This window comes from Meles meles, chromosome 2 (genome assembly GCF_922984935.1).
Source record: "Meles meles chromosome 2, mMelMel3.1 paternal haplotype, whole genome shotgun sequence".
Lineage (NCBI taxonomy): Eukaryota > Metazoa > Chordata > Mammalia > Carnivora > Mustelidae > Meles > Meles meles.
Genome location: NC_060067.1, coordinates 118,444,929 through 118,463,120, shown reverse-complemented (window position 1 = coordinate 118,463,120; position 18,192 = coordinate 118,444,929). Strand labels below are relative to the sequence as shown.

The following is an 18,192-nucleotide window of genomic DNA, read 5'->3' as shown; positions in this document are numbered from 1 at the left end:
AAGCCTGGCAACAAAAAGTCAAGAATTCTCTTTATTGTTTGGGTATCTGGATCATATTTGTTTGTGTTTTATTTGGATTTCTAATAGTGTAGACTTTTTTCCCCTTTTGGTAGGACGTAGAGCAGAAGAGAAACTGTTGGTGTCAATTACTGAATACAAAAAGGTCAAATTACAATTTAGTAAGTCAATACTGAAAATCATGGACTACCTTCCAAGTAAGTGAGGGCAGAAGGAAGAAGGTGACATAATTATTTCCTCATCAGCATTGCTATAGTCCTTTTACACCCAAAATGTATATTTTTATATATCAAAAGCCAACTTAAAGGATATCCAATGGACTGTGGAGGTCTGCTCTACTGCCTGGAATGAATGTATAAATCAAATACTGAGCAACTGTCACTTTCAAGTTAAATTTTGTTATAAATAACTGTTCTGCCAAATACTGATAAAGATTCACTCTTTAAATCATTATAATTTCCCCTATGCTGTCAGCAAAGAGATTTAATATGGTGATAAAGAAATAAATGGAAAATAGTATGCATTCCTTCCAAGATTTGTATATTTTATGAAAAGCTTTAAAAACTATTATAGACTTTCAATATATGTACTTAAATAATACCATCGATTTATTAAAATATTACCCATCAAACAAAATTTAAAATTCAGTACTTTATGCAAACTGGAATTTAGGATGTATCAGATATCAAGAATATATAAATAAAAAAATTTTCTCAAATATTTTGTGTTACTAGCTTAAATTATATACTTTTTGGAAATTGTTTTCATCAGTCTAGCTGTGATTTAATTTTAGCTAATATAAATTCTATTATACTGAAAGTCCAATGAGTCCTTATTTCTATGGGGAAAAACTGTGCTGGTAAGAAATTGTCCACTTATGAAAACAATTGACAAATATTATTATAATTGATAACACCTCACATTTAATAAGAATTATATATATAAAGTATATTGGTATGCTATTTCTGGATTAATTGTCTAATTTAATTCTCAGAAAGAGCCTTATAATGTTACTTACAAATTATGATTGGAAAAACTGAGGCATATGGCAGTTGAAAAATCACTTTAGGCCTTTGAGCTATTAAGTGAGAGCTGTGATTCAAATTCAGTTTACTTCAAAACCCATTTGGTTTCTTTATTATTGTTTTTTTTATCCTAAATAATGCACCAAAATGGGTTAAGGCATCTATTTTGCTTGACTAACCAAACCCAATACAATAGGATCAGAGCATAAATTAAAAGTAAAAAACGAATTTTTGATATATAGTATCATGTCTTCTTTACCAATATGGATGCTCTTATTTCTTTTTCTTTTCTGATTGCTGTGACTAGGACTTTCAATATTATGTTGAATAAAAGTGGAAAAGTGGACATTCTTGTCTTGTACCTGACCTTAGAGGGAATGCTTTCAGTTTTTCACCACTGATATGAGAGTAGCTGTGGGTGTTTCATAGATGGCCTTTATAATGTTGAGGTATGTTCCCTCTAAATCAACCTTATTGATAGTTTTAATCATGAATGGATGTGGAATCTTGTCAAATGCTTTTTCTGTCTCCATGAGATGGTCATATGGTTTTTATCCTTCATCAATATAATATCTGATGTTGATTGATTTGCAAATATTAAACCATCCTTGCATTCCTGGAGTAAATCCCACCTGTTAGTGGTGAATGATCTTTGAAATGTCTTGTTCTATGTAGTTTGCTAATATTTTATTGAGGATTTTGCATCCATGTTCATCAGGGAGATTATATGATTAACTAATCTACAATGAAGAAAGGAAGAATATACAATGAGGAAAAGACAGTCTCTTCAATAAATGGTATTGGGAAAATTGGACAGCTACATGTAAAAGTATGAAACTGGATCATTTTCTAACACCATATTCAAAATAAACACAAAGTGGATTAAAGACCTAAATGTGACATCTGAAACAATAAAAAAAAAAAAATAGAAGAAAGCACAGGCAGTAATTTTTTTGACATCAGCCATAACAACATTTTTCTAGGACATGTCCCCTGAGTCAAGGGAAACAAAAGCAGAAATAAACTACTGAAAGTACATCAAAATAAAAAGCTTTTGCAGAGCAAAAGAAACCATCAACAAAACAAAAAGACAACCTACTGAATGAAAGAAGATATTTGCAAGTAATATTTCTAGTAAGGGGTTAATTTCCAAAATACATAAAGAACTTATACAACTCAACACGGGGGAGAGGGGGTATCCAACTGAAAAATGGGCAGAGGATCTGAATAGACATTTCTCCAGAGAAGAAATGCAGAAAGCCTACAGACATATGAAAAGACACTCAACATCACTAATCATCAGAGAAATGAAAGTTATGACAAGATATCATCCAATACCAGTTAGAATGGCTAAAATAAAAATGGCAAGAAATAACATGTATTGGCAAGGATATGGAGAAAAAGGGACCCTTATGCACTGCTGGTGGGAAGGTAAATTGGTACATTGCTTCCATGATGGAAAACAGTATGGATTTTCCTTGACAAGTTAAAATTGAAATGCCATATGTACCAGTAATTTCACTACTGGTATTTACCAAGGAAAATGAAAATGCTAATTCAAAAAGACATATAGCTCCTATGGTTATTGTAGTATTATTTACAATGGCCAAAATATAGCAGAAATTTAAACATTCATCAATAGATAAATGGATAAAGAAAAAGTATATATCATCTTGCTGTACTTCTGTCTTTAACTAAAGTGAATGTTTTGTATGTTTTTCTAGCAACAATCTAAATTGTGTCTTCATTCCAAATTTTACATGCCTATCATTTTCAAATCTTTTATTCTTGTCTCTTAATGATTAAATCACCATCAAATAAAATTTACTTTTCATGTTCATGGCACCTATATTATCGTATAGCCAAATATAATTAGATGTAGTTTAATACTTTCAGTATTTTAGTTAAGATGCCTAGTTAGTATTTTAAAATAGTCATTTAACAGTTTTCAGATTAATAGCTATAGTTTTGTCACTTCTTTAAAGTTTTCTGATAGCTGCCCATAATTAGAAGTATAATATCCCTTTATATACTGAGAAAGTACACATAATATAATTTGCATTAACACAAGGAGAAAATGCTATATATCCTGCTTTGACTACTTCCCAGATTCACCCTGTACTTTTTTTTTTTTAGTTTTGTTTTGTTGTTGTTGTTGTCGAGTGGACACACAAGTTTACATTAGTTTCATGTAGTGTGTCGAGTGGATGCACAAGTTTACATAGCTCCATAGGAGCTATATGTCTTTTTGAATTAGCATTTTCATTTAGTTTCAGGTATACAACTCAGGGATTTGACAAGTTTATACATTATGCTCACCACAAGTGTAGCTACCACTTGTAGCATTTACACTGCTATCACAATACCACTGATTGTATTCCTTACGCTTCTACCTTTTATTCCCATGACTTTTTCATTCCATAACTGGAGGCCTGTATCTGCACTCCCCTTCATCTATTTTGTCCATCCCTTCAGGGTCCATCCCTTCACCCCCCTCTTCCCTCTGGCAACCATCAGTTTGTTCTCTGTATTTATATATCTGATTCTGCCCACTGTTTGGTTGTTCATTCGTTTTTTTAGATTCCACATATGAGTGATACCATACGGTATCTGTCCTTCTTAGTCTGACTTGAATAAGTCAGAGGAAGAAAAGGCACAGCATAGGGAATATGATCAAAGATATACCATAAAGCACTGCAGTAGTGCTGTATGGTAGCAGATGGTAACTACACTTGCAGTGAGTCTACAGCTGTTAAATCCTTATGTTGTACACCTGAAAGTAATAAAACACTGTGTCAACTATACTCAAATTTTTAAATTAAGTTAAAACATTAAAAACATAGGTTTTAACTGTCCAGCATTTTAAATAGGAATATTATTGTAGAAATTTTCAATCCTTTGCACTACTTAATATCTTTTTTTTTTTCTTTCAAATCTCCTTTCTGTCACTACAGTTAGATAGTCTAATATTCATGTTATAGTTTGGTAGATTAAAAAAAAAAGAGTAAAAAGGAGAATCTGGGTGACTCAGTTAATTAAGTACCAACTCTTGATTTCTGCTCAGGTCATGATCTTAGGATCATGAGATAAGGCCCCTTCATCTGGCTCCTCTCTCAGTGCAGAATCTACTTGAGACTCTCTCCCTCTCCCTCCCCTCCTGCCCCTCTCTTTGCTCACATGTTCTCTTTCTCCAATAAATATATAAATAACATCTTTTTTTTAAAAAAAGAAGAGCAACAAAATTAAGGAATAAAAGAGTTATAGGAGGGGCACCTGGGTGGCTCAGTGGGTTAAAGCCCCTACATTCAGCTCAGGTCATGATCCCGATCGAGCCCCACGTCCGGCTCTCTGCTCTGCAGGGAGCCTGCTTCCTCCTCTCTGTCTGCCTGCCTCTCTGCCTAGTTGTGATTTCTCTCTGTCAAATAAATAAAATATTAAAAAAAAAGTTATAGGAACAGTAAGAACACATGAGGGCAAAAAAGGAACCTGAATTTCATTCATCTGATTTCTGTAGTAAGAAATTTGAGCTTCACATGAAAAAACAGAAGAATGAGACACAAAGCGCTTGTGTTCTGTAAACTACACCCCACTCTATCAGCTTGCTCTGCTCCAACTGTCTTCCCATAGGCTAACCACTAGACTAGACACTAACAGGGCAGCTTGCTCTGGTGAGAATTAAGCCTTATCTTCCTGTAAGAAGGCCTGAAGTTTTCCTTATCAGTTGAAAGATTTGCTGTTTCCCTCAATGAAGCATAATTCTAATCAAGTTCCTAAAATATCTCACTTTATAAAGAAAGAGTCCCACTTTTAAAGACTTTAGGGAAAAAGATAATAATTTGTTTATTCATTTTCATAATTTTTTCCTAGCTTTGGCCCAGACTGAAGTTTTCTTCCTCTATTCTCATAAATAATTTTTTTTAATCTGGTCCTGTTGAGCTCTTATCTTTTGGAACATTATATATAATGTTTCAAATTCCTAAGTATATCTTAAAAATCTGTCCCATACCTCCAGGTAGATTTTCAGCTTCATAAGCATGGACCATGCTATTCAGATAGTGACAGCTTTAGCTTAACACTGTATACATTATGATTTTGTGATTACAGGTATGTAATGATTACCCCTAGCATTTTATAGTGATTTTTGAGATACTTCCTTTTTTTCCTGATTCTTCTTTTTTTTAATTAAATTTATTTATTTATTTTCAGCGTAACAGTAATTATTGTTTTTGCAACACACCCAGTGCTCCATGCAATACGTACCCTCTCTATTACCCTCCACCTGGTTCCCCAACCTCTCACCCCCCACCCCTTCAAAACCCTCATGTTGTTTTTCAGAGTCCATAGTCTCTCATGGTTCACCTCCCCTTCCAGTTTCCCTCAACTCCCTTCTCCTCTCCATTTCCCCGTGTCCTCCATATTCTTTGTTATGCTCCACAAATAAGTAAAACCATATGATACTTGATTCTTTCGGCTTGACTTATTTTGCTCAGCATAATCTCTTCCAGTCCCGTCCATATTGCTACAAAAGTTGGCTATTCATCCTTTCTGATGGAGGCATAATACTCCATTGTGTATATGGACCACATCTTCCTTATCCATTCGTCCGTTGAAGGGCATCTTGGTTCTTTCCATAGTTTGGTGACTGTGGCCATTGCTGCTGTAAACGTTGGGGTACAGATGGCTCTTCTTTTCCCTACATCTGTATCTTTGGGGTAAATACCCAACAGTGCAATTGCAGGGTCATAGGGAAGCTCTATTTTTAATTTCTTCAGGAATCTCCACACTGTTCTCCAAAGTGGCTGCACTAACTTGCATTCCCACCAACAGTATAAGAGGGTTCCCCTTTCTCCACAACCTCTCCAACACACGTTGTTTCCTGTCTTGCTAATTTTGGCCATTCTAACTGGTGTAAGGTGATATCTCAATGAGGTTTTAATTTGAATCTCCCTGATGGCTAGTGGTGATGAGCATTTTTTCATGTGTCTGATAGCCATTTGTATGTCCTCATTGGAGAAGTGTCTGTTCATATCTTCTGCCCATTTTTTGATATGATTATCTGTTTTGTGTGTGTTGAGTTTGAGAAGTTCTTTATAGATCCTGGATATCAATCTTTTGTCTGTACTGTCATTTGCAAATATCTTCCCCCATTCCGTGGGTTGCCTTTTTGTTTTGTTGACTATTTCCTTTGCTGTGCAGAAGCTTTTGATCTTGATGAAGTCCCAAAAGTTCATTTTTGCTTTTGTTTCCTTGGCCTTTGGGGACATATCTTGAAAGAAGTTGCTGTGGCTAATATCGAAGAGGTTACTGCCTATGTTCTCCTCTAGGATTCTGATGGATTCCTGTCTCACATTGAGGTCTTTTATCCATTTTGAGTTTATCTTTGTGTACGGTGTAAGAGAATGGTCGAGTTTCATTCTTCTACATATAGCTGTTCAGTTTTCCCAGCACCACTTATTGAAGAGACTGTCTTTTTTCCATTGTATATTTTTTCCTGTTTTATCGAAGGTTATTTGACCATATAGTTGAGGGTCCATATCTGGGCTCTCTACTCTGTTCCACTGGTCTATGTGTCTGCTTTTATGCCAGTACCACGCTGTCTTGGTGATCACAGCTTTGTAGTAAAGCTTGAAGTCAGATGTGATGCCGCTAGTTTTGTTTTTGTTTTTCAACATTTCCTTAGCAATTCGGGGTCTCTTCTGATTCCATACAAATTTTAGGATTATTTGCTCCAGCTCTTTGAAAAATACCAGTGGAATTTTGATCAGAACGGCATTAAAAGAATAGATTGCTCTAGGCAGTATAGACATTTTAACAATGTTTATTCTTCTGATCCAAGAGCGTGGAATGGTCTTCCATCTTTTTGTGTCTTGTTCAATTTCTTTCATGAGTGTTCTGTAGTTCCTCGAGTACGGATCCTTTACCTCTTTGGTTAGGTTTATTCCCAGGTATCTTATGGTTCTTGGTGCTATAGTAAATGGAATCGATTCTCTAATTTGCCTTTCTGTATTTTCATTGTTAGTGTATAAGAAAGCCACTTATTTCTGTACATTGACTTTGTATCCTGCCACGTTACTGAATTGCTGTATGAGTCCTAGTAGTTTGGGGGTGGATTCTTTGGGGTTTTCCATATAAAGAATCATGTCATCTGCGAAGAGAGAGAGTTTGACTTCTTCATTGCCAATTTGGATACCTTTTATTTCTCTTTGTTGTCTGATTGCTGTTGCTAGGACTTCTAATACTCTGTTGAACAAGAGTGGTGAGAGTGGGCATCCTTGTGTTCCTGATCTCAACGGGAAGGCTGCAAGCTTTTTCCCATTGAGGATGATATTTGCTGTGGGTCTTTCATAGATAGATTTTACGAAGTTCAGGAATGTTCCCTCTCTACCGATACTTTGAAGTGATTTAATCAGGAACGGATCCTGGATGTTGTCAAATGCTTTTTCTGCACCAATTGAGAGTACCATGTGGTTCTTCTCTCTTCTCTTATTGATTTGTTCTATCACATTGATTGATTTGCAAATGTTGAACCATCCTTGCAACCCAGGGATGAATCCCACCTGGTCATGGTGGATAATCTTTTTAATGTGTTGCTGGATCTTGTTTGCTAGGATCTTGTTGAGAATCTTAGCATCCATATTCATCAGTCATACTGGTCTGAAATTCTCCTTTTTGGTAGGGTCTTTGCCTGGTTTGGGGATCAGGGTAATGCAGGCTTCTCCTTCTGCTTCAATTTTTTTGAAACAGCTTCAGGAGAATTGGTGTTATTTCTTCTTTGAAAGTTTGGTAGAATTCCCCAGGGAATCCATCAGGTCCTGGGCTCTTGTTTTTTGGGAGGTTTTTGATCACTGCTTCAATCTCGTTACTAGATATCGGTCTATTCAGGTTGTCAATTTCTTCCTGGTTCAATTTTGGGAGTTTATAGTTTTCCAGGAATGCATCCATTTCATCTAGGTTGCTTAGTTTATTGGCATTTAACTGTTGGTAATAATTTCTGATGATTGTTTCTATTTCCTTGGTGTTAGTTGTGATCTCTCCCTTTTCATTCATAATTTTATTAATTTGGGCTGTCCCTCTTTTCTTTTGGATTAGTGTGGCCAATGGTTTATCGATCTTATTGATTCTTTCAGAAAACTAGCTTCTAGTTTCATTGATACGTTCTACTGTATCTCTGGTGTCTACCTCATTGATCTCTGCTCTAATCTTGACTATTTCCCTTCTTGCATGTGGAGTTGGTTTGATTTATTGTTGATTCTCCAGTTCTTTAAGGTGTAGAGACAGCTGGTGTATTCCGGATTTTTCAATTTTTTTGAGGGAGGCTTGGATGGCTATGTATTTTCCCCTTAGAAACACCTTTGCTGTATCCCATAGGTTTTGGACCAAAGTGTCTTCATTCTCATTGGTTTCCATGAATTGTTTAAGTTCTTCTTTGATCTGCTGGTTCATCCAAGCATTCTTAAGCAAGGCGGTCTTTACCTTCCAGGTGTTTGAGTTCCTTCCGAACTTTTCCTTGTGATTGAGCTCCAGTTTCAAAGCATTTTGATCTGACAATATGCAGGGAATAATGTCAGTCTTTTGGTATCGGTTGAGTCCTGCTTTGTGACCCAGTATGTGGTCTATTCTGGAGAAGGTTCCATGTGCACTTGAGAAGAATGAGTATTCTGTTGTTTTAGGGTGCAATGTTCTGTATATGTCTATGAGGTCCATCTGGTCCAATGTTTCATTCAATGCTCTTATTTCTTTATTAATTTTCTGCTTCGATGATCTGTCTATTACTGAGAGAGGCGTATTAAGATCTCCTACTATCAATGCATTCATATCAGTGTGACTCCTTATCTTGATTAATAGTTTTCTTATATAATTGGCTGCTCCCATATTGGGGGCACAGATATTTACAATTGTTAGATCATCTTGGTGTATAGTCCCTTTTTTTTTTTTAAGATTTTATTTATTCGACAGATAGAGATCACAAGTAGGCTCCACTGAGCAGAGAGCCTGACACAGGGCTTGATCCCAGGACCCTGAGATCATGAAAAATAGGGAACGCTTCATGAATTTGCATGTCATCCTTGCGCAGGGGCCATGCTAATCTTCTCTGTATCGTTCCAATTTTAGTATATGTGCTGCCGAAGCGAGCACTTGGTGGATAGTCCCTTTAAGAATTATGTAGTATCCTTCTGCATCTCTGACTACAGTCTTTAGTTTAAAATCTAATTTATCTGATAAGAGAATCGCTACCCTGGCCTTCTTCTGAGGCCCATTGGCGTGAAAGATGCTTCTCCATCCCTTCACTTTCAGTCTGTGTGTATCCTTAGGTTCAAAATGGGTCTCTTGTAGACAATATATGGATGGGTCCTGTCTTTTTATCCAATCTGCAACCCTGTGTCATTTTATGGGCGCATTTAGGCCGTTCACATTGAGAGTGATTATTGATAGATAGGTTGTGATTGACATCTTGTTACCTTTGAAGTCTTTCTGTCTGTAGATTGTCTCTATATTTCTGTTCAATGATATTCTTAGGATTTTTTTCTCATTTATAGGGCCCCTCTTAATATTTCTTGCAGTGTAGGCTTGGTGGTTGCATAGTCTTTTAAGCCTTGCCGGTCTTGGAAACTCTTTATCTCTCCATCCATTTTGAATATCAGTCTTGCAGGATAAAGTATTCTTGGCTGCATGTTCTTCTCATTTAGTACTCTGAATATATTTTGCCAGCCCTTCCTGGCTTGCCAGGTCTCTGTGGACAGGTCTGACGTTATTCTAATGGGCTTTCCTCTGTATGTAAGGAGCCTCTTTGTCCTAACTGCTTTTAAGAGGGTCTGTCTAGAAGCATAATTCTTCATTCTAACTATTAGGTGTCATGAGGACTTTCGAGAATCTCAGATCTTGTGAGGAAACCGCTCTGCGTCTAGTACATGAACGTTGTTTCCATTCGTGAGATTGGGAAAATTTTCATAGACAACTTGTTCCACTATATCTTCTAGACTTCTTTCTTTTTCCTCCCCTTCAGGGATTCCAATAATTCTGACGTTGGAACATTTCATGGCATCATTTATTTCCCTGATTCTGTTTTCGTGGCTTCTGAGCTGTTTGTTCCAGGCTTCCTCCTGATCCTTTCTCTCTATCTGTTTGTCCTCCAGATCACTAATTCTATCTTCTGTCTCAGTTACCCTAGCTTTGAGAGAATTTAGATTAGATTGGAACTCATTGAGAGCATTTTGAACATCATCCCTGGTGGCTTTCAGTTCTGCCCTAACATTGTGAACATCATCCCTGGTGGCTTTCAGTTCTGCCCTAATCAATTCTGTTTGGTCATCCGTGGCTTTCTCCAACCTAACTATTGCCTGGATAATTGTTAGCCTGAATTCCTTTTCCGACATATTGTCTGTGTCGATAGCCATTAGCTCTGTTGCAGAAGGTCCATCCTCTGTATTTTTCTTCTGTTGGGCATTCCTCCTCCTAGTCATTTTGGTAAGAGATGACTGAACAGATGCAGCTGGATGTATCCATTGTGGTGCAGTCAAGGTGCACCCTGGAACGCTTCTGTGCAATCAGGATTCCCCACCCAAATGAGAGAAAAAAGAAAAGAAAAAAAAAATAGAGAAGAAAGAGACAAAAAAAAAAAAAAAGAAAGAAAGAAAAGAAAAGAAAAAAGAAAAAAAAAAGAGAGAGAGAGAGAGACAGGAAAAAAAGGGAAGATAAAAGAGAAGGCTCAGCCCAAATGGGCCCCAAGATAAGATTTATGAAGTATACAAACAAAAACAGACAAACAAAAAGACTGATAAAAGTATATGAGAAGAGAAAAAAAATATATATATATAAAAGCAAAAAAGTAAAATAAAAAAGGAAGAACCTCAGTGTGGGCGAGGAAGGTTATTTTGATTCTTCCTGGATGTATCTTGATGTCTTTGTTAAGGGACTCAACTTTCCTAAGATAAAGGGGGATTAAAAATCGGTTTACCTATAGGGGTAGCATTGATTGGGGAAAGGGGATTACCTTGAAGTTTAACTCTATATGTATATTAGAAAATAAAAATTAAAAAAGAATAAACTAGACTAAACTAAATTAAGATTTAAAAAAATTAAAAAAATAGAAAAGCAAAAGAGAAACATGGGTGTAGTAACAAAAAGTTCAGGTTAGAAGGTTATTAAGGAATTTGATGTACTGGACATCTCACTGTGATGGTAAATAGGTTAAAAAAATTATATGTATAAAAAAAAGAACCAAAATATTGGTAAAGAGTTAAAAATAAAAGTTGTGTTTATGAAGTAGTGATGGTTGTTCTCTTGTCATCTTTTTCTTTTTTTTCCTTCCTTCCTGGTTGGTTTTCTGGGGGAGGGGCCTGCCACGTGGGTTTTCAGACAATGATGTTCCCTGAGTTAGGTCCTCCTGCCCCCCTCAAGGGGGTGGGCTCTGAGGAAACCATTTTATTTTTTCAGGCTTTTGTTCTCTGGAGGTTTTTATGTTCTTGCATCTGTTTTCTCTCATCTTGACAGCTTTTGATGGTTTTTGGAGGTTTAGAGGAGAGCAAACTGCACCCAGACCTTCCTCTCAGAGAGAAGCCTCAGAATGCTCTGCAGAGCTGCTGGCAGAGTCGGTTCTGAGTCACGGTCCCTGGGGATGCAGGATCTCCTCCTTGTACCCAAAACCACGGCAGCGGCGGCTGTGTGGGCAGCTCCAGACCACCAGAGAGGTTCCAGACAGCGATCACACACTGAGATTTTCCCGCTGGCCCAGGCTGGGAATGCCTGGTTTTTCAGGATACCAGAGCTCCAGGGTAGCACCTGTGAGCACCTCTCCCAGGAGAGGGTGTGGGACATGCGCATTTCGGGAATGCCGTCTGGTCAGGCTCCCAGCCCCTCTCGGGAGCCGGACCCCATGCATTCTCAGGTGCACTGGCGGCTCAGGGACCAAGACCTGGTTTCTCCGTCGCACTCTCTCTGGCTCAGCACCTGGGGAGGCTGTTCTGGGTCCCCTGTCCCTAACCGCCCTGATTCCCACAATATCCCCCCACGATCTTCGATCTTTCGCTTTTTTTTTTTTTTTTTTTTTGAGTGCTTTCAACCAGACTCCAAGCTAATGCTGGTCCCCAGACACAGGGCACTCTCGTATTGCGGTATTACTTTCCAATCGGTCATCTCTGGTGGCTCCCTCCCCCTTTTGTTTATCTTCCAATATCAGTCCGTCGTTCCCACTCTGCTTTACCTGCCACTGGCGTCTTTTGCTCCTGTAGAGATCCAGACGTGTATAATTCTGATCTCAGGCTGATTTCATGGGTGCTCAGAGTTCTTTGGTAGGTAATCAGCTCACTTTAGGGTACAGGTTGAAACGGCGCCTCCTCCTACTTCCCCGCCATCTTGACCCCCCTTTTTTTCCTGATTCTTCTACAAATATTTTGAAAGGCCTTTAGACTTTGCTGATCCATTATAATTTAGGATTTGGGGAATTATGAAAATTGTCCTCTTTCATCCAGATGATGAAACTTACTTGTCCAAGGTTAAACTGCTAGCAGAAGTAGAACCAAACCTGGAACTTAAAGTTCCTTAATCCCAGAATTCAGTAATCTTCCTATTTTACCTCTAAATATCATCCAAAAAATAAATATTCAAAACACATCCAAAACATAAATATCCAAAAAAAATCCAAAAAATAAAAGCAATAAAAATATTCTTGAGTCCTATACTATTTCTTAAATTTATATATATATCCACATACATACACACACACACAAACAACTGTATATATGTTGTAACATTGATTGCATGTCAGAGATGTGAAAATATCATCCTTTATTGGACAGCAAATCAACTATAATTATAAGAGGATGACTAAAAATATAATAAAACTGGAAAAGAAAAAGAAAGCATGAGCCCCATTAATTTAAGTATGTATTGAGTCACAACAGAAGCAGAAACAGTTTGAAAGTGGTGATGAATTTGTTGTCAGAGTGATATATGAGTCTGGTTCCCAGCTCTGTCAGTTACTAACACATAAACTTAAACCATTTATTCAATTCTCATTTTCTTAATTAATAAAATGAGTATATTGGTCATTTCATAGTACTATTTAAAGAATTACTGGGTAAATACTTAAACTATTTAATAAAGTACTTGGATTACAATAGCAGTAATAATTATTAGAGTCTGCCATTGTCAACTCCAAACCAATATATTTTGACTCCGAGATCCTTATAATGTTCCTAATCTAACGACAGGTTGACTATCAAGCATAGGGCAGGAATAAAGCTAAAGGTGAGGGCTAACTTATTACAGGATTTAAAATTAGAGTATATTAAAACAGGCAGCCAATAATATCATAGAGATTGTAAACCCACTCCAACTAACAGACTTTGTTTAAGGTAGTAATAGAACATAACCCCTCAATTCATATTTAAGTGATGCCGACTTTAAAATTATATTACACTGTGTTATATCATATACAGAAAACATAAAAATATAATTCCCATAATCAGAAAAGTTATTTTCTTATAAGGGAATATTTATAAACAAAAAATATAATATGGTGTTACATTCTATAATGGAGCATGAATTGGGAAGTGAGGAAAGTCTTCACAAAGGGGTGATATTTATGCTGAGTCTTAAAGAATGTATAGGAGTTTACCAGGCATCTCAGAAAGAAAAACATTTCATACAGAAGAAAAAGTAATGGTAAAGACTGAGATGGCAGGCTAAGAAAATGGGGGAGAAATTCCTATATAGAAGCATAGGCTATGGCATCCTTGGAGGGAAACGGTTATAACTGAGGCTGGGGACAAAGTTCAGGTCTAGACTTAGAAGTATGGTGGGGTTTAGACTTAGGACTATGGTTAATAGAACCACGTGGAGAGAGCGTAGCAAAGAGTAACAGAACCAAACTGGATTTCAGTAGATAACTGATACCGGACTCATTATCTGTACTAGTGGAGAAAAACAAAATCTGTACTAGTGGAGAAAAAAGCTCAGTTAAGAGACAGATCAATAACATGGGAGGAAAATGATGAATGCATGACCTGAAGCTCTGACACATAAGCTCTGACTAGAAAGGAAATTCTGTATTAGAATCTACAGGAGTTGGTAATGTATAGACTAAGATGTGGGAGTAACAAAGAGACCTGCATAACAAGAATTTTTAGTTTGGGAGATTGGTTAGATGATGATGTTATTTACCACAACTGGGAATATAGAAGCAAGACGAAGTGTAAGAAAGTAAGCAAAAATCAGTGCAGGTTTGTATGTGTAGAAAACTAGAAATAAGGTTCTGATCATCAATGATAGAAAATGGAACCATTTGGGGTTTTCACTAGAGGATTTAAACTAAAAAAAAAAAAAAAGAAAAATGATGAGTCAACAGGAAGAACATTCAGAAAGTAGAGTTAAAAAAAAAAAAATAAAGTTCCATTATAGAGAATTAACACTGAAGGAAGGAAACGAGAAAAGGGGTCAATGAAAATGACTGAAAAGGAGTAACCAATCAGGTTGGCCTGATATTCTGAATAGAAGAAAATTTCAAGAAATAAGGAGTGATTTCTACTTCAAATACTGTTTGGCCAACATTCTCTTAGGCTTAAGTTAACGACTCCTGTTTCAGAAAGGCCAAAATTCATATGTGAAGAGAAAAATAATATTTGCAAAAGAGAACATACAGAAAATAAGTCCATGAGTTGTTTGTTTGTTTGTTTCCCCCCACTGTACTCAAAGAAAGAAAAGACTGTTTGGTCTAAAAAATGAATCCTGCAGTGCTTCTATCTCTAACCTGCAGAGAGGAATGAGTTTCCATCTACTTGCTTTTCATGACTACAATTTAGTTTTATAGTTACCATTTCATTTCCCTTGCTGCAATAAGCTATTCATACATGTGCTCTCCAGTAGACAGTTAATGTTTCAGAGGGCTCATCCTGTTCTTGAGGGCAAAAAGTTTATGGGTGGTGAACAAGAGTGAAAATTAAGGTAAGTATGTACTTTCCCATCGCACGAATTGTGCCAAATTCCCTTTTCACTAGGCTTATTTTGTAAACTCATAATATTCCTCAGTGCTCTTACTAGCAAAGACAAGCATTATCATAACCATATTCTTCTCAACTGGTCCTTTCATCAATCTTTCCTTTTTCATTAGTAGTAGTATAGGTCATTTTTTTTTTTCAGTAAAGATGGTTCTTAAGTCTGTTATTGATACAAGTATACATTCATATATGTTAGATATTGATAGCAACACATTGGAAACTACAGAAGAACAATTTATTTTCTTTTAAAAGCAAAGAGAATCAGAGAGGAAACTGAACTTTTGTTTTTCACCTGAGTTAAGTCTATTAAATGAAATAGTGCTTTTCAGATTTTTAAATGATGGCAATGATTACAAATTATTATGCTAAAACTAGCTTTCATGCTTCATATTCCTCTTCCCATAAGGTAAAAATCACACATTTTTACTCACCTATTTTAATAAATATTACCTTTAGACCATTTGTGTCTTACTTCTTTTGTTCTCAAGTGTTAAGATACAGTGATCAGTATCCTTCATAAAAGACCATGACACATCTGATCCACCATTAAGGAAAAAGGCTTTCTTTTAATGTTTTAATGAGGAGTCTCTTATTAATTCATTCATATGTAAGAGGAAATATGCTAGGTGTTGGGAATTCTATCATAAACAAGACATGGTCCTGAAGGATCTTGATGTTTAGTAAGGAAGTGAGCCAGAAGCTGGAAATATAATATACAATGAAAATATCAGTAAAACCAACTGAGAACCTACTAAGGTTATGAAGACATTAACACACATAAGCCCTTTTAGGCGACAGAAGATTCCATGCTATCTGCATAATATAATCTGAAACTGATTTATTTATGTAAATTTCATATGGAAAAATGATACCTATTTTCACAATATTTTTTCAAATAATTATCATATAATTAAAACAACTAAATATTAATGTTAATATTATAGGATAATAAAAAACAACTTAAAAATAATAGAATTTATTAAAGGCTAATTTTGTGCCCAGCACTGTTATCACAAGGTTACCATAGGTTCTCTCATGTAATATTAGCTTAACCTATGACATAAGCAGTATTAACATCTCATCTGACATTAGAGGAAAATGGAGCTTTCAGATGCTCAAACCTGAACAGAAATTCATACCAAAAAGGATATAATTTTAGAGTTTATGCCATAACCACTGCACCATACATTTTAAAACAAATCAATGTACAGTCTTCACTTCAAAGAAAATTTAGTTTTTAAACAGCTGAGTTAGGATGATTTTAACTTTCTTGGATCTATTATTGGCAGAACAAAGATGTTCTGAAATAATTTAACATTAATGAAATGTAAATTTCTTTTACTCCTAAAGCATTAATCCTAAAGCATTAATTGAGGAGTAGTAACTCCTCAATGTATGCTATGGTTTATAAAAGTGCTATCAGAAGCATCACACTATCAAAACTAATGTTTAAGTCTGATTCTGGCAAAGCCAAAAACTAGCATCAAGTATCACTAGTGGAGTCAGATTATTTTACTCAATGTTATATGGTAAAATAAGCTTATTTAGAAATTAAGAATTTGCAATAAACTTCAGAGTATAATGTATTAACAACACTTTGAAAATATCTCATTAATTAATTGATGCCACTTTGTAAACATCATATTGTATTTTATCCTTTCATCTGTAATACTTGTTTTGGGGATAATACATTATAAATGTCAAGTTTTAACTTGTATCAACATGATCAAATTCTAAGAAGTTCTAAATTATTAGACTGTTAACTTACTGTTAATCAACTATACCATCTTGGATTTTTTGCTAGATAACAGTTTTGTTTATATATTTTTAAGATTTTATTTATTTATTTGAGAGAGAGAGAGAGTGAGTAAGAGAAAGAGAGAGCACAAGCCAGGGGGGAGTGGTGAAAGGAGAGGGAGAAGCACACCCCCACCGAGCAGAGAGCCAGATGCAGGACTCGATCCCAGAACCCTGGGATCATGACCTGAGTTAAAGGCAGATGTTTAACTGACTGAGCCACTCAGGTGCCCCTAGATAATAGTTTTGTTAACAACAACATTAGAACAAAAAAGCTATTTTAAAATGTATTTATATACTTGTGTTATATTCCATGCTTGATTTGCTGTAAGGCATCATGAAATTGAAGACTGTTTTCTTTAAAGCTATTATCATCAAGATCTAGAAGAGTGGCTGGCACATAGACAGTAGAATGACTATAGAGAATTTAAAAGTTATTTCTGAAGTGTAACTTCAATCAAAAAAGGAAAAAAAAAGGAAAGAAAAAAATCTATTATAAACTTAAAAATGAGTAGATTAAAGTGGTTTAACCACAAATCTAAAATACAAACTCTATCCTTGCCTCTGAGCAAATATTTCAAAAAATAATTCTACTGCTTATCCTCCCTTAGTACGTATATGTGGTATTTAATGGTAAAAAATGATTCAAATACTGTCTATGTAAACGTGTCTGACCTAATGTCATAAAGTATGCAGACAAATAGAAAGACACCCTACTTATATTTCTTAATATACATTTTTAGTCTTTATAAGTTTACAATGTAAATATGGTATTAAGAATGTATAATTGAGGGGTGCCTGGGTGGCTCAGTGGGTTAAACCTCTGCCTTCGGCTCAGGTCATAATCTCAGGGTCCTGGGATCGAGCCCCACATCAGGTTCTCTGCTCAGCGGGGAGCCTGCTTCCCTTCCTCTCTCTCTGCTTGCCTCTCTGCCTGCTTGTGATTTCTGTCAAATAAATAAATAAATAAAATCTTTAAAAAAAAAAAAAAGAATGTATAATTGATTTTCAAATGGCAAAAATGCTGTATCCAGAACTGCTTGCAGACTATGGAATGGTAAGATTACAGAGTTTTCTATCCTAACACCTCAAATCATGACAAAATTATGTGTTCATCAATATTTCCTACTCAGGACTTATTATAGTCATGGTGTTATTACAAATTGAAAGGTACTTCCTCCTCCCAAGTATAGACAGGTGCCTCAATGGAAGTACTTCTAGGTCATTATGGACACATATTTGAGTTCATAACAGTTATCTTGTGGTTAATGGACTGATTATGAAAGTATAATCATTGCCAAAGAAGTTTAAAGTGCTATTGTTAATATCCTAATAGAAAATAATGGATTTCATATTTT

At 35.9% G+C, this 18,192-nt stretch overlaps 1 protein-coding gene and 1 non-coding gene across 5 annotated transcripts in view; one reads left to right on the top strand and one right to left on the bottom strand.

Annotated features, from left to right (window-relative positions):
* The window catches only part of CCSER1 (coiled-coil serine rich protein 1), an 877,572-nt gene that overhangs the window by 342,135 nt on the left and 517,245 nt on the right, over nt 1-18,192 (top strand). The gene's annotated exons all lie outside the window — the stretch shown is intronic.
* LOC123937738 lies at nt 9,073-9,179 on the bottom strand. The gene has a single exon (XR_006817537.1). It is a non-coding gene; the product is annotated as a U6 spliceosomal RNA (small nuclear RNA).